The 26685-nt window shown below is 46.0% G+C and overlaps 1 protein-coding gene across 3 annotated transcripts in view; it reads right to left on the bottom strand.

Annotated features, from left to right (window-relative positions):
• GNG7 (G protein subunit gamma 7) overlaps window positions 1-26685 on the bottom strand; it is a 153261-nt gene that overhangs the window by 122880 nt on the left and 3696 nt on the right. The gene's annotated exons all lie outside the window — the stretch shown is intronic.

Below are 26685 nucleotides of genomic sequence, written 5' to 3'. Positions count from 1 at the left end.
ACACTCCCATTTATGACAACCACAGATATCCCCCAACATTGCCCAGTGTCCCTTGGGAGTAGGATCAGCCTGGATGAGAACCATTCTTACAATATGTAAGTCTACATAGTACTCCCTAAGGAGCATAATTATCCCCTCCTATAGATGGGAAACTGAGGCTCAGAAAGGCAATAAAGCCAGCCTGAGGTCTCCAAGCTAGGAGGAGGCCTCAGAGAGGAAGGGGCTAGTCATGAGTGTCATTTTTAATAATGAGTCTTTGCATTGAGAAGAATAACCAGGTTGCCTGACCAGGTGGTGGCGCAGTGAATGGAGCATCAGACTGGGGCGCGAGGACCCGGGTTTGAGACCCCGAAGTCGCCAGCTTAAGCGCAGGCTCATTGGGTTTGAGCAAGGCTCACCAGCTTGAGCCCAAGGTCACTGGCTCAAGCAAGGAGTCACTCAGTCTGCTGTAGCCCCCAGGTCAAGGCACATATGAGAAAAAAAAATCAATGAACAACTACGGTGCCGCAATGAACAATTGGTGCTTCTCATCTCTCTCCCTTCATGTCTGTCTTTCCCTATCTATCCCTCTGTCTACCTCTGTCACACACACACAAAAAAAGGCTGATCTATCAGAGACAAGAGGCCAAATGTGGCCAAGCACTTGTGTGTGTAAATAAAGTTTTACTGAAACACAGCCATGCCCATTCACTTAAATACTGTTTATGGCACTTTCATGATTACGAGGGTAAATCTGAATAGCTGTGACAGAGGCTGTCTGGGCCACAAAGCTTAAAACATTTACTCTGGCCATTGAAATAAATTTGTTGATTCCTCATAGAGATCCAATGTCATCTCAGGACCTGCAGGGTTTTCACTTGACTCAGTCTGCATGCTCAGTGAATATTTTGTTGAAGGAATGAAGACAACAGAGGCAGCCTCCCTGGGTATGAAACAAATTTGGCCTGTTCCGCTTGGTTCTGGTCAAGGAGGCCTGCCCTGGGTTCCTCTGTTCAGTTAGGCTGGGGATGTATGCCCTTCCCCACCTAGGTCCACCCTAGCCTGTCAGGTGGGCTGACAGCACAACAGCCCATCGCCTTTGAGGCCCCAGTGGTGTGTGAGCAGTGCTGTCATCGCAACTCATTCTCCCGTAGCATTAACAGGGACTTCTGCTCTGAGTTCTGGTGCCCTGGGAGCCACATTCCCCTGGCTCTACAAGGTCAGTCCTGCAGCCTCTGGAAGGTGAAATGCGCTGAGCAGGACAGGCACCACCTCACCAGCTCATCTTCCCACAGCCCCCACAGATGAGCACAACTTTGGGTCCTGGTGTGAGACCCACAGAATATTCTTTTTTTTTTTTTTAAAGGAAAGCTTATTTTATTTATTTTCTTAAGTTTTTATTTAATAATTTTTAGAGAGAGAGAAGGGGAAGAGAGAAGCGAGAGTAGGTGTTTCTCCCATGTGCCTTGACCAGGCAAGCCCAGGGCCTTGAACCGGCGACCTCACTGTTCCAGGTCGCCGCTTTATCCACTGCACCACCACAGGTCAGGCACAGAATATTCTTTTTGTGTGTGACAGAGTCAGAGAGAGAGACAGAGAGAGGGACAGATAGGGACAGACAGACAAGAAGGGAGAGAGATGAGAAGCATCAATTCTTTGCTGCGGCTCCTTAGTCATTCATCGATTGATTGCTTTCTCATATGTGCCTTGACTGGGGGACTGCAGCAGAGCGAGTGACCCCTTGCTCAAGCCAGCAACCTGGGGCTTCAAGCCAGCGACCACGGGATCATGTCTATGATCCCACACTCAAGTCAGCGACTGCACACTCAAGTTGGCAACCTCAGGATTTTGAACCTGGGCCCTCTGCATCCCAGTTCAACACTCTGTCCACTGTACCACCACCTGGTCAGGCCAGAATATTCTTTATTTTTAAATTAAATTTATTGAGGTGACATTGGTTAATCAGATCATATAGGTTTCAAGTATGCATTTCTATGATACATGATGTGTTATATGCACACCACCCAAAGTCAAATCATCCTCCATCACTATATATTTGGCCCCCTTTACCCTTTACTACCCCCCTGATAACAACCATATTGCTGTCTGTCTATGAGTTTCAGTTTTATATCCCACATCTGAGTGAAATCAAGATTCCTAGCTTTTCTGGCTTATCTTGCTCAGCATGTTCTTAATGTCTACCCACGTGTCGCAAATGGCAGTATTTCATTTTTCTTATGCCTGAGTAGTATTGCATTGTATATATGCACCACATCTTCTTTAACCATTCCTCTATTGAAGGATTCTTTGGTTGTCTCCATATCTTGGCCACCATGAATAATGCTGCAATGATATATGCAAGGGTGCATATATCTTTGTGAATAAGTATTTTTGAGTTTTTCAAGCAGATACTCAGAAGGCTTGCTAGGTCATACAGTAACTCTATTCTTAATTTTTTTTATGAAGCACCATACTGTTTTCTACAGTGGCTATACCAGTTTACATTCCCACCAGCAGTGAATGAAGGTTACTCTTTCTCCACAACCTCGCCAACACTTGTTATTGCTGGTAATGGTCATTCTAACTGGTCAGAGACGGTATTTCATTGTGGTTTTGATTTGCATTTCCCTAACAGCTAGAGAAGTTGAACATCTTCTCATGTATCTGTTGGCTATTTGTATATCTTCTTTTCTTTTTTTAATTAAGCAAGAGACAGGGAGGCAGGGAGGCAAAGAGACAAACTCCCACATGCACCCTGACCAGGATCTACCCAGCAAGCCCCCTACCGGGCAATGCTCTGCCCATCCAGGGCCTCTGCCCCATTGCTCGGCAACCAAGCTATTTCAGCGCCTGAGGTGAGGCCATGGAGTCATCTTCAGCAACCAGGGTCAAATTGTTCAAACCATTCAAGCCATGGCTGTGGGAAGAGAGGGGAGAGAGAGAGAGAGAGAGAGAGAGAGAGAAGGGGGAGGGGTTGGGGTGGAGAAGCAAATAGTTGTTTCTCCTGTGTGCCCTGACCAGGAATCAAACCTAGGATTTCCACAGACCAGACCAACACTCTACCCTTGAACCAACTGGCCAGGGTCCATTTGTATGTCTTCTTAAGAGAGGTGTCTGTTCAGGTCCTTTGCCCATTTATGAATTATTAGATTGTTTGTTTGGTGTTGAGTTGTATAAGTTCTTTAGATATTTTGGATAGTTTTTAAGACTTTAGTTATTCATTTTAGAGAGGAGAGAGAAAGAGACAAGGGGAGGGAGGAGCAGGAAGCATCAACTCCCATATGTACCTTGACCAGGCAAGCCCAGGATTTTGAACCAGTGACCTCAGTGTTCCCAGTCAATGCTTTATCCACTGTGCCACCACAGGCCAGGCTTATATATTTTTTATAGTAACACTTTGTCAGAGCTGTTGTTTGCAAATATCTACCATTTGATTTGGTTGCCTTTTTGTTTTGTTGGCAGAAGCATTTTGCTGAGAAGAAGTTTTTTAGTTTTATATAGTCCCATTCATTTATTTTTGCCTTTATTTCTCTCTCCTTTAAAGTCAAATTCATAAAATGTTCTCTAAGACAAAGGTCCATAAGTTTAGTAACTATGTTTTTTCTATGTAATTTATTGCTTCAAATCTTATGCTTAGGTCCTTAATTTTTTTTTTTTTTTTTTTTGGTGACAGAGACAGAGAGAGGGACAGATAGGGACAGACAGACAGGAAGAGAGATTAGAAGCATCAATTCTTTGTTGCGACTCCGTTGTTCATTGATTACTTTCTCATATGTGCCTTGACCGGGGGCTACAGCAGAGCAGTGACCCCTTGCTCAAGCCAGCGACCTTGGGCTCAAGCCAGCAACCATGGGGTCATGTTTATAATCCCACACTCAAGCCAGCGACCCCACGCTCAAGCTGGTGAGCCCATACTCAAGCCAGCGACCTTGGGTTTTTGAACCTGGGCCCTCCAAGTCCTAGTCTGATGCTCTATCCACTGCGCCATCGCCTGGTCAGGCCCTTGACACATTTTGAATTAATTTTTGTACATGGGGACAAACTGCAATCTAGTTTCATTCTTTTGCATATAACTTTCCAATTTCCCAGCACCATTTATTGGAGAGACCTTCTTTTTTCCATTGTGTGTTTTTGGCTCCTTTGTCAAAAATTATTTGCCCATATACATGTCGTTATATTTCTGAACTATTGATTCTGTTCCATTGGTCTGTGTGTTTGTTTTTCTGCCAATACTATGCTGTTTTGATTATTGTAGCTCTGTAGTATAATCTGAAGCCAGGTAGTGTGATTGATACCTCTGGCTTTATTTTTTTCAGGATTTCGTCAGCTATTCTGGGTGTTTTGTGGTTCCATACAATGTTGATGATTTTTTGTTGTTGTTCTATTTCTTTTAAAAAATGACAGAATATCCATTGAAAGTCACCTGAGGCCATGCTTTCTCCCCCAGGTAATGCTGACATTGGGACTGAATCATTTTCTGTGGGGGGGCTGTCCTGGGCACTGTGGGGGATTGAGCAGCCTCCCTGCCCCCATTCAGCATCCCTGGACACAGGTGGCTCTGAGCCTCACATGGCCAGCCATGTCTTTCACACTAAGCATAAAGTACTCCCAGGTGACTTGCCTTCACCTGCATTCCAACGTGCTTTTCTGATTTACAGATGGGAATGAGCTCTGCATGAGAACATTCCCCCTTGAGGGCAAAGGAGGGGGTTGCTGAGCTCAGGTGCCCTTTCCCAGGTCATGAATTTGAGGTAGGCCTCAGGGCAGGCAGGTGATAGCAACGTGGGGCCCTGCAGAGACTGTACCTGACTCTTTGGAAGGGGAAACTGCTCCTGGGCCAGCTGTCACCACACAGAAAGAAGCCTGATGTCATCAACAGTTCCAATTACTCTGAGAGTTTTTATTGTACAATCTCCTGATTTTTAAACGTTGGCAATAAAAAGGGGACATTAGGGTAAAGCTGGTGAAATCAATAAATCACGGATGCTAGTTAATCATAACGCATTGATATTGGCTCATTAATGTGACACATGGGTCACACTAATGTTAATAATGGGAGAAACTGGGTGTGGGGCATATGGGAGCGCTGTACTATCTTTGTAACTTCCTTGCAAATCCTACACTACTCCACGAAAAGTTTATTTTAATTTTAAAGAAAAGTTGGGGGCTGGGTATGGCACTAAAGCTATGCAATTACACAAAGTAGCAGCTATTCACACCCCTCACGGGAACCATGAGGACAGGTTTCAATTTATGTCCACCACCTAACCTTTAATGTCTGCTCTGTAAGACCAAGTCTGTGTGGAGCTCAGCTCCAGGAACCTGCTTCCCAGAAGGCAGCAATGTAGTCACATGCAGTCCATGATTAGGCAACCTCAACTGCTACTACACACAGAAGGACCCTGTGCGTCCCAAAAAGCAAGCACTATATCGAACACCTCCATGTATAACTTACAGGGTGCTAGCCACAGCTTTTCCAGGAAAGCAAACTTGAAGCTTTCAGCACTGAGCTTTTGGCCTCAGAAAGTAGCTTTATATAAAAAAAAATAGCCTGACCTGTGGTGGCGCAGTGGATAAAGCGTCGACCTGGAAATGCTGAAGTCGCCGGTTCGAAACCTTGGGCTTGCCTGGTCAAGGCACATATGGGAGTTGATGCTTCCAGCTCCTCCCCCCTTCTCTCTCTCTCTGTCTCTCTCTCCTCTCTCTCCCTCTCTGTCTCTCTCCTCTGTAAAATTGAATAAATAAAATTTAAAAATAAAATTTAAAAAAAATCAATAAAAAAAATCAATAAAAAAAAATAATAACTAGGCATTTTTTTTGTCCTCTACCATTATTTAACATTGTTGTTTCACTTTCTCATATCACAAGTGTTCTTTGAGAACATGGCTTTTCATGGTAGTCCACATATTTACACTCACTTAACATATCATAATTGATTAACCAATTTCCATACGATTGGCCATTTAGACTGCTTCCATCTTTTGCTTTATAAATAATGCAGCTGAGAACATCTCTAATTACTAATGTATCCCTTAGTATTTATTTTTGGAGACGTCATTATGGGATTGGAGAGCATCAGATAGTTTTAAGGTTCTTGAAAACACATTATTAAACTACTGTTAGAAAGATTATTCTAGCCCTGACCATATAGCTCAGCTGGCTGGAGCATCATGCTAAAGCACAGAGGTTGTCGGTTCAATCCCTGGTCAGGGCACATACAGGAACAGATCAATGTTCCTGTCGTCTCTGTCTGTCTGTCTCTCTCCTCTCCTCTCTCTCTAAAAATCAATAAAATAAACATTAAAAAATTTTTTTTTAAATATATTATTCTATTTTATAATAGCTTGTACCCACCCTCATCAATACTACTGTTATCACCTATTTTTATTTATTTATTTTTTAGACTTTATTTATTCATTTTAGAGAAGGGGGGGAGGAGCAGGAAGCTTCAACTCCCTCCCATACGTGCCTTGACCAGGCAAGCCCAGGATTTTGAACCAGCGACCTCAGCATTCCAGGTCAACGCTTTATCCACTGTGCTACCACAGGTCAGGCTATCACCTATTTTAAAAATGAAAAATCTTCGTGTGTGTGTGTGTGTGTGTGTGTGTGTGTGTGAGATTTAGTGAAAGGAGGGGAGATGGTGAGACAGACTCCCACATGTGCCCCAACTGGGATTCACCTGGTAAATCCTGTCTCGGGCAGATGCTTGAATCAACCAAGCTATTTTTAGCACCTGAGGCTGATAACCAAGCTATCCTCAACATCCAGGCCAACACTAAAGCCAATCAAGCCACTGGCTACAGGAGGAGAAAAGGGAGAGAAGGGGGAAAAGAGGGGGAGAGAAGCAGATGGTTGCTTCTCTTATGTGCCCTGACCAGGAACTGAACCTGGGATGTCCAAAGGCTAGGTCAACACTTTATCCACTAAGCCAGGGGTCTCCAAACTTTTTACACAGGGGGCCAGTTCACTGTCCCTCAGACCGTTGGAGGGCTGCCACATACAGTGCTCCTCTCACTGATCACCAATGAAAGAGGTGCCCCTTCCGGAAGTGCAGCGGGGGCTGGATAAATGGCCCAGGCTGTAGTTTGGGGACACCTGCAAGCCAACCAGCCAGGGCCTGTAACTTGCTTCTAACCACTAGACCATGGCAGAGTGATGGGATGTTGCTTCTATGATTATCTTACATGAGACTGTAACTCCCATCTTGCTAGCAGACTCTCTCCTTTGCTGCTGTGATAAAACCAGTTTCCATGCTGGGGAGGCACACCTGCCAAGAGCCAAAAAACTTAGAGTGGCCTCAGGTCAATAGCCAATGAGACACTAAACTGTGCCAACAGCCACATGAGCAAGCTTAGAAATGGGACCTTCTCCAGTTGCAATAAGACTGCAGCCTAGGCGACAATCTGCTTGCAGCCCAAGACACTGAGTGGAAGACCCAGCTTTGCTGCACCCAAACTCCTGACCCATGGAAGTTGAATGAGACAATAAACTGTGTTGTTTCAAGCCACCATGTTTGTGGTTATTTGTTATGCAGTATTAGTGGACTACTATAGGCTGTTTCCCAAATTCAAATCTACCCTCAAAAGACAAAATCTGAAATGCATTTGAAACATACAAATTTGTACATTTGAAATATATAAAAAGCAGAGCAGCCCAGCTTGAAGGCCATCACAATGGCAGCACTGTTAGAAGTGCAAAGTCTTCCAAGGTGACTGAAAAGGAGAGGACATCTGCTTCAATGTGGCATCTGGGGGTGGTGAAGAAAATAAAGTTATTTTTCATAGACATTCGTAACAGATTATTTTGCACTCAATGGTGTATACTACACCAGGCAGTTTTTCTACATTACTGGGTCTGAAAGCTGTACTGTTGTTGTGTGTCCCCCAAAGGAAAAAGCTAATTCAGAAAACAATGCTATATTATATATATATATATTGCATTATTTTCCTTAAATCAGAACTGTTCTAACGCCTCTCCCTCTGTCTGAGACTAGAATAGATAACAAACCAGATTTTTACACACTTGGGACTGGTAATGTTTCATTCAACACATGGAAAAAGCTATAGATTGCAAGCTGCTTTGTATCCCTTAAACATGCCACCCGCCATGGCAACCCCCTATATAACAGTTGGACATGCTTGTAACTGAACAATAACAGATCATGTTCTCAGACACAGACACACAATGGGCTCTCCGCCGGAGGGGCCTAATTAAATTCCAGAACCACCACAAAAAACAGGAGTGTGGTTTCTATGAGAATCGAGGCTTAGGGACCATGTGGAAGGGACAGTGCCATGGCCAAGTTCAGTGTTATCCTCTGAAAACCTGTGACCGCAAAGACTAGGAAATGTCAGCCAGATCACTCCGAGGTAAAGAAGCTGGGGACATTACTTACCAAACCAGGCTTAAAGACTAGAGCTATCAACCTGCATGACCCCTCTCCTGAGGGCAGCTCTGAAGGACAGCCATGACCTAAACTGACACATTTGTGGGTCCCGACATTCAAAGAACTGCTGGGAAAACATTTCACCAGGTCCGGGTATGAAGAAAAATATAAGAAAAACTGACATTCCTTGCACGGGGATTCTTAACAAGGAGAAGGGCAGTTCTGCCCCCAGGGGATACTGGGAATATCTGGGGACATCTGTGGTTGTCATCACAGAAGGTGCTCCTGAAATGAGTGGGTGGGGGCCAAGGATGCTGCTCGACACCCCACAGTGCTCAGAAAGCCCCCCGTGGCGAACAACCTGGCCCTGATTCTCAGCTGGTTGTTCTCCTGGGGGACCCTACCCAGTCTGGTCCGCAGGTCTAAAGGGACTCATCCGTCTTTATTACAGACCCAAATCTGTGTCATCCCACAGAGGAAAATGGCTGCTAATTACATTTTCATATGTGCTAACAAGAAGATTTGGCAACATCATCTGGAGACCAAACGTTCCAGCAGTCTGAGCTGTGTGGAGTTTGAGTTTCTCTCTGAGTCAATGGGATATCATATAGAAGCTGAATATTCCAAGCGTTTTCTTTGGTTTTTATCCCTTTACCTATAACATGGGGGTAGATTCTGCCCCCATGGGACAATAGGTCGTATCTGGAGACATCTGAGGTTCTCATGACTGGGGTGGTCCTGGCATACAATGGGTAGGGGCCAGGGATGCTGCTGAACACCCCACAGGCCCAGGACAGACCCACAAAGAATGACCCAGCCCTAGTGTCCACAGTGCCAAGGGGGAGACCCTGGCTTATAGAAAATGAGTCTGCAGAAGAAGGTATGGTGTGGAGGGTCAGAAATGTGGATGGTGGGGACTGCACCTCAGAGATAACAACGCTGATGAAAAGCAGTGAAGCTGATAACTGCACGCACAGCACAAGCAATTATCTTATTTCGTCACTGCCATCACTTTGAGCTGAGTTTTATTATTTCCCATTTACAGGTAGGGACAGAGATGGGGGGCCCCTGTGGGAAGCTGGAAAGAGCTTTGGAATGGGCTGGTTTTATTTTATTTTTTTAATATTTTATTTATTGATTTTTAGAGAGAGAGGAGTGAGAGAGAGAGAGAGAGAGAGAGAGAGAAGGGGGAGGAGCAGGAAGCATCAACTCCCATATGTGCCTTGACCAGGCAAGCCCAAGGTTTCGAACTGGCAACCTCAGTGTTCCAGGTCGACGCTTTATCCCACTGCGCCATCACAGGTCAGGCCTGGAATGGGCTTGTTTTAGATTCAAAATCTGGAGTCACCCCGTACTCACTGTATGACCCACGGCAAGTCTCACAACTGCTCAAAAGCAAAGACAATGGCACTCACCTCAAATGTTTAAGCCAGGGTCTCTTCCCCTGGGCACTGGACACTGGGGCCTGATCATTCTCTGGGGTGGAGCAGTCCTGGCTTAAGGGCTAGATCAACTTTGGTGGCTATAATGGCATCTAGCACACGGCAGGTATTCAATGAACAGTTTGGTCCTTTATAATTTTTCTGAGAAGTGGGGTATAGAGAGGGCCTCACAGCCAGGTTTAGGGTGCTGCACTCCTGATAGGAGGTCAGCCCTAAGCCCACCAAAGCCTCCAATTGAGCTCACAGAATTATCCCCCCTGCAGGCCCGTCATGCAAATGATTATCCCAGCCCAGCCGGCCTGATTGCGGACAGAGTGGGGTCATAGACACCACCCTCTGTTGATCTCAGTGTGGCCCTGTGTGTTTCCATCCTTCCAGACAAGTGCTAATGTCCCTTTGGCTCAAAGGATAAATCTATCATCATGATGCCATAAAATTTCTAATTCTTCGACCTCCTGCACCTGACTACAAGGGTCTCTTTACAGATGTTAGTGGCAGAGTCAGCAGCCTTTAGGAAACAGCTGACTGGGGTCGGGTCCTTTGGCCCTGAATAGAAAGGGGAGTTGGCCACAGCTGATACTAATTCAGTCAAAACAAGACACATGGCCTGACCTGTGGTGGCGCAGTGGACAAAACTTAGACCTGGAACGCTGAGGTCACTGGTTTGAAACCCCAGGCTTGCCTGGTCAAGGTACATATGGGAGTTGATGCTTCCTGCTCCTCCCGCCCTTCTCTCTCTCTCTCTCTCTCTCTCTCTTCTCTCTCTTTTTCTCTCTCTCTCCCTTCTCTCTAAAATGAATAAATAAATTAAAAAAAAAAAACAAGACACATAAGGAAGGTAGATGTGCAGTGGCAGTGGGGGAATAATATTATTAACATATATACTATAAAACTAATATTAGCTCTAATGTAGTATTAATAGTATCAATACATTTTTTATTTTATTTTAAGAGTTCATTTTAGAGAGAAGAGAGATAAGGAGAGAGGAGGGAGAGAGAAAGGGGGAGGAGAGGAAGCATCAACTCCCATATGTGCCTTGACTGGTCAAGCCAAGGACCTCAAACCAGTGACCTCAGTGTTCCAGGTTAACGCTTTATGCACTGCGCCACCACAGGTCAGGCAATAGTATCAATATTACAGCAGTCACAATAACAACCTGTCTGCCCCCGCCAGGTCACTACCTCATACATCATTTCAACCTTTGGGATGATAGCTGGGCAGTGACTCCTATCCAGGTTTGCCTATAGGGAAACAGGAACAGAGAGGTTTAATGTTCTGCTCAAAATCACAGAGCGATAAAGCCCTTTTTGCTCAACTCACTGTTCTGAGCCTCAGTTTCTCAGGGCAGACCTTCAGAGGGGCACCCCAGGAGGTTGCTTTGGGGTCAATGCAGGCACAGTGTTTATTGTTAAGACAAGAGTGACAACAAGTCACAGAAACCTTGACCTTGGCCTTAGGCTGGGTAGCCAGTTGGTTAGGGCACCATCCTGATGTGCCATGGTTGTGGGTTTGATCCCTAGTCAGGGCACACAAAAGAATCAACCAATGATGAATGCATGAATAAGTGAAACAATATACTCTCGCTAAAAGCAATACATAAAAAAATAAAATTAAAAGAAAAAAAGAGCCCTGGCCGGTTGTCTCAGTGGTAGAGCATTGGCCCGGCGTGTGGAAGTCCTGGGTTTGATTCCCAGCCAGGGCACAAAGGAGAAGCACCCATCTGCTTCTCCACCCTTCCCCCTCTCCTTTCTCTCTATCTCTCTCTTCCCCTCCCGCAGCTGAGGCTCCATTGGAGCAAAGTTGGCCTGGGTGCTGAGGATGGCTCTATGGCCTCTGCCTCAGGCGCTAGAATGGCTCCAGCTGCAACAGAGCATCGCCCCCTGGTGGGCATGTCGGGTGGATCTCTGTCAGGTGCATGCAGGCGTCTATCTGCCTCCCACTTCTAAGTTTGGAAAAAAAAAAAAAAGAAACAAACAAACCTTGACCTGGCGCAGGAGTAGGACAGGAAAAAACATGCACTTGCAGCCCTGGGGGAGGGATGGCATGGAATTAGCCCAAGAACACACATTCTAGTGCATTCTGGAAGATACACCCCTGAGCTAAATGAATAAGAAGCCCTCTAAAAAGGTGCAGATCATCCAGGAGAGGCAGCAGGTGGGACGCATGTACCTCAGGCTCAGCTGGGAGATGTGAAAAACTCCATCACCTCTTTGTGGTCCAGCGCAGCCCATGAGCAGGAGGCGCTGTGATCCCATGTTATTGACAAGAGACAAGATAAGAAGCTAAGAGGACACAGAATTTTACCTATAATATAGTTTCCTAAATTAACCATATCAGTTTCCCACAGTTGCTGTAACAAGTCAGCACAAACTTAGTGGCTCCAAATGACACATATTTATTCTTTGACAGTTCTGGGGTCACGAGTCTGACACTGGCTTCACTAAACTAAACCCAGCTGTGAGCAGACTGGTCCTTCCTGAGCTCCAGGGAAAACCATTTCTAGCCTTTTCCAGCTTCTACAGGTTCCACATCATTAGTTTGTGGTCCCTTCCTCCATCATCATAGTTAGCAGCACAGCCTCTTCCATCTCTGACTCTGACTTTCCTGCCTCCTCTTATGAGGACCCTGTAAGGACACTGGGCCCCTTGGGGAATCCAGGGTCATCCCCATCTCAGAGGCCTTAACTTAATCCTACATGCATGTTCCTCTGTGATGTGAGTCAACATGTCCACAGGTCCCAGGACCAGGATGGGGATGTCATTGTGGTCATCACTCCCTACCATAGCTTGCTTCTGTCTGCCGTTTTCATTTCCTTGTGCTTTTATCTGAATAAAAGGTCAATTTTTCTGCACATTGATCCCTGCTAGCTACTATACAAATTCTGTGTGGTCTTATCACTTCCCTTGAGTCAGGAGCCTCTTTTAAAGCAAAAACAACCCAGCAATCAAAACCTGAAGCTCAGGCGAAAGAAAACTGGGCAAAGTCTCCTGGCGACTGCAGAGTGGAGGGCTCTGTCACTGAAAACACTTGCTGCGAGGGTAGGTGGCAGGCAGGAAAGATGGAGGCGTGGCTGAGCTGAGAACAAGCTAATAGAATCTGTCAGAGCAGAGAGCAGAGGGCATTCCAGGTGAGGGGGCCAGGAATGAGACCCCAGGAGAAGAGGGAAAAGTCAATTGTGCCCAGAGAAAGCTGATGGGAGGCAGCTACACAGGGACACTGTTGCTCGGAGGCTAGGAGACAGAAATGAGGATGGAGGCAGAGAGCTGATGAACAAACTCAGAGACAGAGGAACTCAATTCTTTCCACAGCCCCCAGGGCTGAGCTGCAAAAGCAGCAAATGGACAAAAATCCCAGCAGGCACAGAGGCACAAACAGTCTATAGGTTTAAAAATAGATAATGGGCTCCCGGTGCCCATCCAGAAGAACTGAAAACATCCACATAAAAACCAGTACACGCATGTCCACAGCAGCAGGATTCATACTAGCCAAAAGGTCGAAGCAATTGAGCTCATTGATGGATGATGGATAAAGACAATGTGATATATTCATATAATGAAATATCTCTCTGCTATAAAACATGAATGTGGGGGAACCTTGAAAACATGACACTCAGTGAGGGAAGCCAGACACAAAAGGACACACAGTGTGTGATTCCATTTATGTGAAATGTCCAGAACAGGCACAGGCACATCCACAGGGACTAAAAGTGGTTGTTGGGAGGTGAGGAGGGGAGTGGAAAGTGATAGGAACAGAGTATCTTTTTAGGGTGATGAAAATATAAAAATTACCTCTGCAATGATTATACATATCTGTGAATATACTAGAAACCAACAAAAGATATACTTTAAACAGGTAAATTACACAGTATGTGAGTGATATCTCCATCGAGCTGTTTAAAGAAATCCTACCAAGCACGGAAGCACCCTACACAAACAGTCCATAAATTTAAAAATCAATGATAGAGACCCTGGCCAGGTAGTTCAATTGGTTAGCACGTCGTCCTGATACGCCAAAGTTGCAGGTTCAAACCCAGTCAGGGCACATACAAGGGGGATATTGAGGGGAACACGGGGGTGGGGGGGAATGTATTCAGTGGGACACTTGAATCCATGCAAACACAATAAATTAAAATCAATTAAAAAAAGTGTCTGAAGAACTCAAAAAAGAATCAACCAAAGAATGCATAAATAAATGAAACAACAAATCCACATTTCTCCCCCCCCTTTCTATCTAAATATTTATTTATTTATTTATTTTAAAAATAATAGCCTGACCAGGTAGTGGCGCAGTGGATAGAGCGTCGGACTGGGATGTGAAAGACCCAGGTTCGAGACCCCGTGGTCACCAGCTTGAGCAAGGGCTCATCTGGTTTGAGCAAGGGATTACTCAGTCTGCTGAAGGCCCGAGGTTTAGGCACGTATGAGAAAGCAATCAATGAACAATTAAGGTGTTGCAACACACAAAGAAAAACTAATGCCTGACCCAGCGGTGGCGTAGTGGATAGAGTGTCGGACTAGGATGCGGAAGACCCAGGTTCGAGACTCCGAGGTCGCCAGCTTGAGCGTGGGCTCATCTGGTTTGAGCAAAAATTCACCAGCTTGGACCCAACCAAGGTCGTTGGCTCAAGCAAGGGGTTACTCGGTCTGCTGAAGGCCTACGGTCAAGGCACATATGAGAAAGCAATCAATGAACAACTAAAGTGTCGCAATGCACAACGAAAAACGAATGATTGATGCTTCTCATCTCTCCATTCCTGTCTTTCCCTGTCCTCCTCTCTGACTCTCTCTCTGTCTCTGTAAAAAAATAAAATTAAAAAAAAAATAATAATAATAAATGATAGGGAAAACATACATAGGCCCTCCTAGAATGAAACCCACTGAGACAAGAATGAAGACATAAGCAGGAATTTCATTCTGAGCTCAGCTTCCATGTACTTAGGGCCAAAGGTTCTACAGCTGTGTGTCACTGACTTGTGTCATTTGATTCTCCAGGTGCCACTGTCATGCCCATTTTTGAGACCAGAAGACTGCGTCTCTGTCCTAGCTCCCAGTGCTGCCTCCTTCCCCTGCTGGCTCCCCCGCTCCATTCAACTAATCAGGAGTGATGGAAATTCTTTGCAAATCTCACTGGAGAGGATCTTCTAAAATTGTATCATCTCCATCCTGAAAGACTATCCTTCCTGTCCTTTAATGTTTCTGTCCTTCAACCAGCTGACCCTGCTTAGTAACCACCCATGGGACATGCAAATCAAAGCTGCAGTGAGAAACCTCTAAGACGCTGGACTCAGATGGACAATCACAAGTGCCAGCGAGGCTGTGGAGAACCTGGAGCCCTTGTGCCCTGCTGGCGGAAAGGGGAAACGGCCCAGTGGGTTCTTTTGTTTTTTCTTGTTTTTTTGTGTGTGGGGGGGGTGTTTTTGTTTTTTTGTTTTTGTTTTATTTTACAGAGACAGAGAGAGTCAGAGAGAGGGATAGACAGGGACAGACAGACAGGAACGGAGAGATGAGAAGCATCAATCATTAGTTTTTTGTTGCGCATTGCAACACCTTAGTTGTTCATTGATTGCTTTCTCATATGTGCCATGACCGCGGGCCTTCAGCAGACCAAGTAACCCCTTGCTCCAGCCAGCGACCTTGGGCTCAAGCTGGTGAGCTTTTTGCTCAAACCAGATGAGCCCTCGCTCAAGCTGGCGACCACTGGGTCTCGAACCTGGGTCTTTCGCATCCCAGTCCAATGCTCTATCCACTGCGCCACTGTCTGGTCAGGCCCAGTGGGTTCTTAATGTGTTAAACAGGAGTCGGTTAAATAACCAAGCAAGACAACTCCTAGGAATCTACCCAAGTGAAAGGACAAATTCTATGTGATTCCATTCATATGAGGTTCCCAGTGGAGTCAGATTCATAAAGAACTTAGATGGTGCATGGGGGCCTGAAGATGAGAATTGTTTAATGGGGACAGAGTTTCAGTTTGGGAAGAGGAGCAAGTTCTGGAGATAGATGGTGAGTATGGCTGCAAGACAGTGTGAATGTGCCTAATGCGTTCAGCTGTGCACTTAAAAATGCTTTAAAATGGTGAACTTGATGTTATGTGTAATTTACCACAATGAAAAACAAAACAATAAGGTGGGGTGAGCAGAAGTAGGCGCAGGGAGGTAGGTAGGGAGATGAGTAGGGACGTTCACACTGCCCTGAGCACAGAAAAGTAAATGGGATGATGTCTTGCGTGTGATACACTGACTATCAGGACCAAAAGGTTACCTCCCCTGAGGAGTGGGCAACATAGCAGACCATTCCATACACTCGGCACCTGGCAACATCCTACCACTATTAGTGGAGCAAAAAGAGGCCACTGAGAAACAGGCCTCATGCAATAAAAGGTCCCATTCACTGTCCCAAAGCAGCTCCGAGGAACTTCTGCCCTCTCTTCAGAGAAATGACCTGTAGCTGCCCAGTTTCACTTTTAAAGGACACACCAAGCACCTGCCCACAATACAGCCTATTTTCCAGCAACCCTCTGCTTTCGCCAGAGGCTCATTCAGTAACAAAGGTCCAGGGCTGTCACTGTGGGAGGCGAGTAGACCAGAAGGGAGGGCAGGAGCATCACCACTGTCATGTAAAGTGGTTTCCAAGCCTTGAGTAGCCTGAGTTGCAACTGTATCCCCAGTTATAAAGTCCTCCCTTTATTAAAACATGGTAGCTATGCAAAGCTGTGCTAAAACACTCAGGACCAGCTTATTTCAGTCACCAAAGGTGGGACCCATCTAAGCCCCTCCCCTCCCGCTCCACACACACACACACATTCAAGTGAATTTGTGTGGACAGGTGGAACCCATGTGTCTCAAATTAGATGAAAGATGTTTCTCCCAGACACCATACAGTCTGTGGCCACATATATAAAATGACAGTTTCCAACTTCCCAAACACTACCTGGGCGGGCCAGGAGGTCAAGGTCATCCTGAGTGATATCATCTGGGTGTCAGAACCCCCAATAGGCTGTGACAAGAATGGCATCTCATCTCTGTGTGTTCTCCCAAACCTATGACCAGGGTCTGATCATAAGAAAACACCAAGCAAACCCAGATCGAAGTTTGTTCTGCTAAACTCCTGGCCTATCCTCACGACTGTCCAGGTATGAATGACTAGGAATGTCAGAGAGTGTCACAGCCCAAAGGGGCTACAGAGATGTGACAACAAATGTCACAGAGGATTCTTGTGGGGTCCTGGGGCAGCAAAGGGCCATTAGGAAAAAGCTAATCAAATCTGAATAAAGTGCAGACTTTAGTTGACAGTAATGCACCAATGTTAATTTCTTAGTGTGGCTAAAGCACTCCAGGAAGGACTATAAGATGCTAACGTGGAAGAAGCTGGGGAGGTGCATGGGAACTCTGCACTGCCTCTGCAACTTCTCTGTACATCTCAAATTGGCCCAAAGTAAAAATCTAATTACAAAACAAACAAACAATACAGTGGTCGGGGTCTGGGAACTCCATCCACTACCTTTCTTAGAGATGCTCACATGGGGTGCTGTGCTGCATTACAGAGCCATGGGTATGGATGTAATCTTAGCCTACGCCTATTTCGCAGCTAAGGAGAGGGGAAGAAAGGGGAGGGGAGAGGAAAGGAGAGGCAGAGCAGAGACTGGAACCTGAGGTCTCTGTCCTTCTGTGAACCAAACCTACACACAGAGTTCTGAGGTTGTAGACACCACAGACACATTTTGGCTTTCTTTACACAACCAACGCCCGAGAGACTTCTGGAACCCTTCAATGAGAGAGAGAGAGAGAGAGAGAGAGCAAGCAAGAGATGCCCTGGCCTGATAGCTCAGTTGGTTAGAGCACTGTCCCGAAGTATAAAGGTTGCCAATTCATCCCTAGTTAGGGCACTTACAAGAACAGCCTGATATTTCTCTCTCTCTCTCTCCCTCTCATTCGCTCTTCCTCTCTCTAAAATCAATAAATAAACATTTTAATAAGATGGCAAGAGATGGGGGGGGAAGATGAGGAGAGAAAGAGAAAAGAGAGAGATGGTGGTGGTGGTGGTGGTGAGTTAGAGATGGAGAGAGACAAAGAGCCGGGAGAAGGAGGGAGAGGGGAAAAAGAGGAACCAAACTGCCTGACCAGGTGGTGGCGCAGTGGATAGAGCATCAGACTGGGATGCAGAGGACCCAGGTTTGCGACCCAGAGGTCGCCAGCTTGAGCACGGGCTCATCTGGTTTGAGCAAAATCCCACCAGTTTGAACCCAAGGTTGCTGGCTCCAGCAAGGGGTTACTTGGTCTGCTGAAGGCCCACGGTCAAGGCACATATGAGAAAGCAATCAATGAACAACTAAGGTGTTGCAACGCGCAATGAAAAGCTAATGATTGATGCTTCTTATCTCTCTCTGTCCCTGTCTATCCCTCTCTCTGTCTCTGTAAAAAAATTTAAAAAATTAAAAAAAAAAAGAGGAACCAAACTATTTTTTCATGATAAAAAATGCCCAGTACATCCACAAAGCTCCACCCAGCCGCATTTTCTCCCATCACCTCCTGCTGTCAATCATTAATCATCATCAATCACCATCGAAAGTCCAAGTCAAAAGTAACCCCACATTTCATTAAATAATAGTTTGGGGAAAAAATCTTCCATTTCTTGCCCCTGCCACAAATTTAAACCTCAGCCCATGTGAAGAACTATTGACCTGTCAGTTCTCACTAAAGAGAAAGGCATTTCGAAGCTCAGCGGGTGTTGAAGGAGATAGTCTTGGGCTCCAGGCCAAAGGAAATGTTTGTCTTTACTATAACCAGGTGGTTTTCAAACCTCACTCAGGGATGATGGTCCACCTGGAAAACTGTGACTTGGAACACCATTGAAAACATACCCATTACCCTGGCCAGGTATCTCAGTTGGTTAGAGAGCGTCATCCTAATAGGCCGAAATTGTGAGTTTGATCCCCATTCAGGGCACACACAAGAACCAACCAATGAATGCACAAATAAGTGGAACAACAAATCAAACTTTCTGTCTCTTTCACTTCCTCTCTCTCTGAAATCCATAAATAAAATTTAAAAAAAATAAAATGTGGTCTATTTTTGAACTGATATGACACAGTTCATCTCAGAACTCTTATTTCTAAGATGGACTATTATATCTTGTGACATCAAAGAAAATAAATTATCACTCTTACAAGTATGGCACAATGCTGTGGGAAATAAAATCATTCCATATATTTGTTCCCAAATCATTCATTCCTGCTCAACCAGGCAGCTATGGGTATACAAACTCCTACATGAGCATTAGAGGCAACATCTCTGAAGTTGTGTTGCTTTCCCAATACTTGTGCTTAAACAAAAGGACAGCCCTGGTCAGGTAGCTCAGTGGATAAAGCATCATCCTGGCACACCAAGGATGGAGGTTCAATCCCCAGTCAGGGCACAAATGAGAAGCAATCAATGAGTACACAAGTAAGTGGAACAACTAAGTGGAACAATTTGATGCTTTTCTCTTTCTTTCTCTCTTTCTCTCTCTCTTCCCCACTCCTTCCCCCTTTCCTCTCTTTCTCTCTCAAATCAATGGGAAAAATTTATTTAAAATAATAAAAACGATAAAAGCTATGAAACCCCCAGCTCAAGTCCCAGCATTGCTGTAACCCTGTGAAACTGGACGGCCTGTTTTCTCATCTATAAATCACACATGCTGGACCAAATGAATTGATGGATTTTTTCTCAAATGAACCAGAGAATTAATATTTTTGGCTTTTCAAACCACACAGTCTTGTATGTGGTAGCATGAAAGCCACTGCAGGCAACATGAATGAAGGCACCTGGCTTTGTGCCAAGAAAACGATTTCTGGCCACTGAAATGTGAACTCATCTAATTTTTACGTGTCACAATTTATATGACTCTTCTCTTGATTTTTTTAAACCATTTAAAAGTGTAAAAACCCTTCAGTACAGGGGCCATATGAAAACAAATGATAAGCTGAATTTGCTGTGTGGGCCATGCTGCCTGCCCCCTGGACTAGACAATCTCAGGGACCCTTCTGGAACTGACTTTCTAAGATGTTTTGATTCTCAACCCACATTTTAACCAGCAGATACTCTGTAGGTCTAAACAATCCACAACGTTTCCAAACATTAAACTATATCCATCTAACTCCAGAGATCTTATTTTTTCCTAGTTTCCCCTATTCGCCACCCAAACCTGTGATGTCCAACATGGCAGCCCCCGTCCACATGCGGCATTGAGCACCTGGAATGCATCTCATTCTGAGATGTAAAAATCTTCAAGTGCAAAAATACACACCAGATCCCAAAGGCTTCATACAAAAGAAAGTGAAGTAGGCCATTTACACCTTCTTTACATCAATGATGTGTTGCAATGATAATATTTTGGATATGCTGGGTTATGTCAAATGTATTATTAAAATTAATTTCACCTATTTTGCTTTCTGGAATGTGGCTAGTCAAACATTTAAAAATGATGTTTGAGGCTTGAATTCTGTTTCTATTGGAAAACACCACGTGGCCCTGGCCGGTTGGCTCAGTGGTAGAGCGTCGGACTGGTGTGCAGTAATCCCGGGTTTGATTCCCGGCCAGGGCACACAGGAGAAGCGCCCATCTGCTTCTCCACCCCTCCCCCCCCTCCTTCCTCTCTGTCTCTCTCTTCCCCTCCCACAGCCGAGGCTCCATTGGAGCAAAGTTGTCCCGGGCGCTGAGGATGGCTCCATGGCTTCTGCCTCAGGTGCTAGAATGGCTCTGGTTACAATGGAGCGATGCCCCAGATGGGCAGAGCATCACCCCCTGGTGGGCATGCTGGGTGGATCTGGTCAGGCGCATGCAGGAGTCTGTCTGACTGCCTCCCCGTTTTCAACTTCAGAAAAATACAAAAAAAAAAAAAAAAAGTACCACATTTTATAGGGGAAAAGAGGGAAGAATAATTCGTATAAAATTCCATGGCATGAAGAGTTACATCTTCCCATTAGGCATTCAAGGTGACTATACTTTGCTCATAAAAACAAAATAATGGAGATGAAGGGATGGAGCACAGAGGATGTTAGAGACTATAATATTGAATATGTGTCATTATACATTTGTCCAAACTCACAGACTGTACAACCTATAGAATGTACAGAAAGTGAACCAGGATGTCAACTATGGACATTGAGTAATAATGTGTCAATGCAGGTTCACAAATTGTAACAAAAGTTCACTTTAGTGGGGGACACTGATAATGGAGGAGGCTGTGCAAATGTGAAGGCAGGGTATAAATAGGAAACCTCAGTACAACTCTTCAATTTTGCTGTGAATCTAAAACTGCTCTAAAAAAAAAAGTCTATTTTTTAAAAACCTAAACATATCATTTTATTTTAATAGAATAATAAATTCTTATTAGAAGTAGTTTTAAAAAAAGAATGAATTCAGCTCAATGGTTCACAATCTGGAATGGTTCTCTCTCCAGGGGACAGGGGGAGATGTCTGGGACAATCTGTGGTTGTCATGATTGGGAGTGCTCCTGGAATCAAGAGGATGGGGGCCAGGGATGCTGCTCAATACTCTACAGTGCTCAAGGCATTCCCCCCTTAAGAGAGAACCCAGCCCCAGTGTCCCCAGTACCATGGTGAGGGAGAAATCTGGTTTGTTTGGTTTTTGGGGGTTTTTTTGTGTTTTTTTTTATTCATTTTAGAGAGAGAGAGAGAGAGAGAGAGAAGGGGGGAGGAGCAGGTAGCATCAACTCCCATATGTGCCTTGACCAGGCAAGCCCAGGGTTTTGAACTGGCGACCACAGCATTTCAAGTCGACGCTTTATCCACTGCGCCACCACAGGTCAGGCTGTTTGGTTTTTGGGTTGTTTTTTTTTTTAATTATTTTTATTTATTTATTCATTTTAGAGATGAGAGAGGGAGAGGAGAGAGAGAGAGAGAGAAGCAGGGGAGGAGCAGGAAGCATCAACTCCTATATGTGCCTTGACTGGGCAAGCCCACGGTTTTGAACCAGCGAACTCAACATTCCAGGTCGATGCTTGATCCACTGCGCCACCACCAGTCAGGCAAGAAATCTGGTTTTAGTCAAACCCCATCTTTTTTTTTTTTTTTTTTTTTTTCCTGAAGCTGGAAACGGGGAGAGACAGTCAGACAGACTCCCACATGTGCCTGACCGGGATCCACCCGGCACGCCCACCATGGGGCAACGCTCTGCCCACCAGGGGGTGATGCTCTGCCCATCCTGGGCGTCGCCATGTTGCGACCAGAGCCACTCTAGCGCCTGAGGCAGAGGCCATAGAGCCATCCCCAGCACCCGGGCCATCTTTGCTCCAATGGAGCCTTGGCTGCGGGAGGGGAAGAGAGAGAGAGAGGAAGGCGCGGCGGAGAGGTGGAGAAGCAAATGGGCGCTTCTCCTGTGTGCCCTGGCCGGGAATCCAACCCGGGTCCTCTGCACGCTAGGCCGACGAAACCCCATCTTGTTAATAATAACAAGAACACTTAATAATTATAGAGCACTTTAGAACTCCTATGGTGTCCTACCACAGGAGGCTCATTTGATCCGCACAGCCGGGAAGGTGGCCAAGGCAGGTGTTCCAGACCTTGTCTTACAAGTAATCAAGAGCTTCTCAGGGAGCAAGGTCAACTGTGGCTTCCTCTATATCCCTCCCCATGAACTGGAAAACTCCTACTTCTTCATGCAGCCCACACTCCCATGGGCCCTGTCAGTCACAGAGTTCTCTACTTTCTGTGAGATGGTACAAATTTTTATTTTTCTAGTGTGGAGAAAGGGGGGGGGGTGCAGAGGAAACAGAAGAAGAATATTTGGCAACTAGGACTACATGGCCCCAGAAAAACTGAACTTCACCCTACAGTGGCTGCTTTCTGGGCAGTGAATTGTGTCTCCTCAAAAAGATACATCTCCATCCTAATGCTGGTACCTGGGAATGGGATCTTGTTTGGAAATGGGGTCTTTGCAGATATAATCAAGTTACAGTGAGGTCACAGTGGAATAGTGGCCCTAATCTAATCGCTAGTGTCCTTACAGAAAAGGAAGATTTGGACACAGAGACATAAGAAGCACTAGTGCCTGACCTGTGATGGCACAGTGGATAGACCTGGAATGCTGAGGTCGCTGGTTTGAAACCCTGGGCTTGCCTGGTCAGGGCATATATGAAACGCGGTCAATTAATAAACAACTAAAGTGAAATAACTATGAGTTGCTACTTCTTACTCCCTGTCCCTCTCTCTCTCTCTTCTCTCTGTAAAAAAATCAATAAATAAAATCTTGCCTGACCAGGCGGTGGTGCAGTGGATAGGGAGTCGGAATGGAACGAAGAGGACCCAGGTTCAAAACCCTGAGGTCGCCAGCTTGAGTAAGGGCTCACTTGGTTTGAGCAAGGCTCACCAGTTTGAGCCCAAGGTCGCTGGCTTGAGCAAGGGGTCCCTTGCTCTGCTGTAGCCCGCAGGTCAAGGCACATATGGGAGAGCAATCAATGAGCAACTAAGGTGCCACAACAAGGAACTGATGCTTCTCATCTCTCTTCCTTCCTGCCTGTCTGTCCCTATCTGTCTCTTTCTCTCTGTCTCGGTCACAATACATACATATATACATATATACATACATACATAAAATCTTTAAAAAAAAGAAGAAGAAGCACTTGGGCCTTGACCATATGCTGCTCAGATTACCCTTTTTTTTTAAGTGCAAGGAGGAGAGATAGAGACTGACTGCCATATGCACCTCGACAAGGATCCACCTGGCAACCCCATGTGGGGCCGATGCTCAAATCAACCGAGCTATCCCCAGTGCCCAGAGCTCACACTCAAAGCAATTAGGCCACTGGCTATGGGAGGAGAAGAGGGAGAGAAGGGGGAGAGGAAGGAAAGAGGAGCAGATAGTCACTTCTTACGTGTGCCCTGACCAGGGATCGAACTGGGACATCTGCAGGCTGGGCCGACACTCTATCCACTGAGCCAACTGGGCAGGGCCAGCTCTAAACTTTTCAACCTGGCCTCAGCTTTTGGGTTTCTGTATTTGTCCCTGAACAATCCAATTTTAGGAAAAACTCTGCTAAGGTGTTTGATCCTTCAATCCTCCATCCTTCATAGCTGATCACTGTCATATCTGACTGGGGTCCTCACCTCCGCCTTCCCCAGGTGATTTCTGGGTCACTCCGCCTGCAGCAATCCTGTTAACTGGTGTAGCTAGAATCCCCCTGATGTTTCTCCTTAGTGATTTTCCAACCATGAACCCCAATTGCTCCTTAGCTGTATGTCCCTACAGGTCCAGGCTGTACTAGAAATTGAGTCCATATCTATACTAAGTTTTCTTTTCCCCATTGCGGGAACTACTGAATAAATTTGTTTCTACCGTGCTGACTCTGATTCTCTCTGAGAGAAACACAGAAAGAGGTCGTGTGGCTATAAAGACTGGAGGGATGCAGCTATAAACCCAGGAATGCTAGAAACCACCAGAAGCTGGAAGAGGCAGGCAGGACCCTTCCCTGGAAACTCCAGAGGGAGCAGGGCCCTGTGACATCTTGATTTCAGACTTCTGGTTTCCAGAACTGGGAGAGAATGGACTTCTGTTGCTTCAAGCCGCTCAGTCTGTGGTATGTTGTTACAGGGGCCCCAGAAAGTCACTCAGTTGAGCAAAGAGAAAGTGGGTGGCATCAAGACCTTATTCAATGACCCCCCAAGCCACAGCTGGTCTGCTCCAGCACAATGTCTGCATGGATGTCTATACTTATGTGGCTGGATTCGCCTCCTGTCTTTGGTTCCTCCTGATTTGTTTTATCCATCAAATTAGGCAGTTTCTGCCAGAAATAGGGGCAGGGGGCAGGGGTCATGGCATTGACAACAAAGGACAAAGTATCTGACCACCAGTAACTGTCAAGAAGCAGAGCTGGCAAGCATCCCAGATTCACCTGGCCTGAGCCAGGTTCCCTCTCATGTTAGCACAGAAATAGCAGGAAACCCACACATGCACACACACATGCCCACGGTGATGACAACACACTCAACCAACTGACAGACATCAAAGACGAATTCTATTTTATCATCTCCAAACAGTTAACTTTCAGAAATTCCGAAAAAGGTAGCAATTTCTGCAAATCAGTTTCTCTTGCTCAGCACCGAATCCTGGCATCAAGTGGGTGGGGGCCAGGAATGCTACTCAACACCCCGCTGTTCCTTGGATTGCCTCCAGCAGAGAGTGACCATGCCCCAGTATCTGCAGTACCCAGGAAGAAACTCTGCAAGAGATGACATGGAAAGAACCAGCCTCAACTTGGTGCCCACACAGGTAGCCTGTGCCCCCCACCTGTTCCCTGCCTAACTTGTCAATATGAAGCCTCTCTCTGGTCTCTACATCTAACCATCCATCCTACGTCCAGGAATTATCCCTACCTCTCTGTTCCTCGAAAAACTTATTGTCTGCACCTGTGGAGCTCATGGAATATACAGGCCTGGACTCCCATCTCCAGAGACCCCAACTCCAGAGAGCCAGGCCAGGGACAGAATAGCTCTGGGTCCCTTTTCTCCACACCTCCCCATGTATACACACAAATGTCTTATTCACATGATGCTCCCAGCGCCTGGCACACGTTCTGATGCTTAAAATAGGCACACAACCAGCCTTTGTTGGAGAGAGAGGAAGGCAGGAAGGCAGGAAGGAAGGCAGGAAGGAAGGAAGGAAGGCAGGAAGGTTTCAGACAAAGGAGACAGCAACCCAGCCATCCAGAAACTGTGAGCATGTCCTGGGGTGGGCTGCAGGGGGGAGCGGGAGGGGACGGTTCCTGAAGTCAAAGTGAAGGTCACTCAGGAAGGGTAAGGTGGGACCAACTCCTGCAGTGCCACAAAGGCTATCTGAGGGATTTTGATTTTGCTGAGTGGGTAATGAGTTGATGAAGGTAGTAGGGAAATGACAAACCAATCTATGCTTTAGAGAGTGGATCCTGGTCATGTGGGATCGACCCAGCAGAAGAGTAAAGACTGGAGGCTGATCCAGCAGCTAGGATGCTCTGCACAAGAGACAGTGAAGCACTTCACTTGGGTGAAAGAAACACAGACAGAAGAGAGAGAAATAAAAGCCAGAGGACTGACACCAGACAGCCATTGCAAGCTTCAGTTTAATGGGCTGTTGACTGCCCAGAGAAAAGCCATTTAAATAACAGCATGGTTTTCACCACCAAAGGTGAGAGGAGAGCAACCCAGATGTCTGTCCACACACTGGAATATTACTCAGCCATTAAAAGGAACAAAGCATTGACACACACTACAAAGTGGATGAACCTTAAAAACATATGCCAATTTTAAAAAGTCAGACACAAAAGGCCACACCATGTATGATTCAATCTATGTGAAATGCCCAGAACAGGCAGATCCAGAGGAAGTGGGTTAGCATTGCCAGGGGCTGGGGAGAGGATTGGAGGGTGGAGGTGATTGCTGATGGGGATAGGGATATTATTGGGGTGATGAAATGTTACAAAACAGATTTAGGCGGATGGTTGCACAACTTGATAAACTTACCAAAAATTTTGAACTGTATGCTTAAAATGGCTGAGTTCTATGATATAGAAATTATAAGCCCTGGCCGGTTGGCTAAGCGGTAGAGCGTCGGCCTAGCGTGCGGAGGACCCGGGTTCGATTCCCGGCCAGGGCACACAGGAGAAGCGCCCATTTGCTTCTCCACCCCTCCGCCGCGCTTTCCTCTCTGTCTCTCTCTCTACCCCTCCCGCAGCCGAGGCTCCGTTGGAGCAAAGATGGCCCGGGCGCTGGGGATGGCTCTGTGGCCTCTGCCTCAGGCGCTAGAGTGGCTCTGGTCGCAACATGGCGACGCCCCAAAGAGGCAGAGCATCGCCCCCTGGTGGGCAGAGCGTCGCCCCCTGGTGGGCGTGCTGGGTGGATCCCGGTCGG

This window comes from Saccopteryx bilineata, chromosome 1, assembly GCF_036850765.1.
Source record: "Saccopteryx bilineata isolate mSacBil1 chromosome 1, mSacBil1_pri_phased_curated, whole genome shotgun sequence".
NCBI classification, from domain to species: Eukaryota; Metazoa; Chordata; class Mammalia; order Chiroptera; family Emballonuridae; genus Saccopteryx; species Saccopteryx bilineata.
This window is presented reverse-complemented; position numbering and strand designations above follow the sequence as displayed.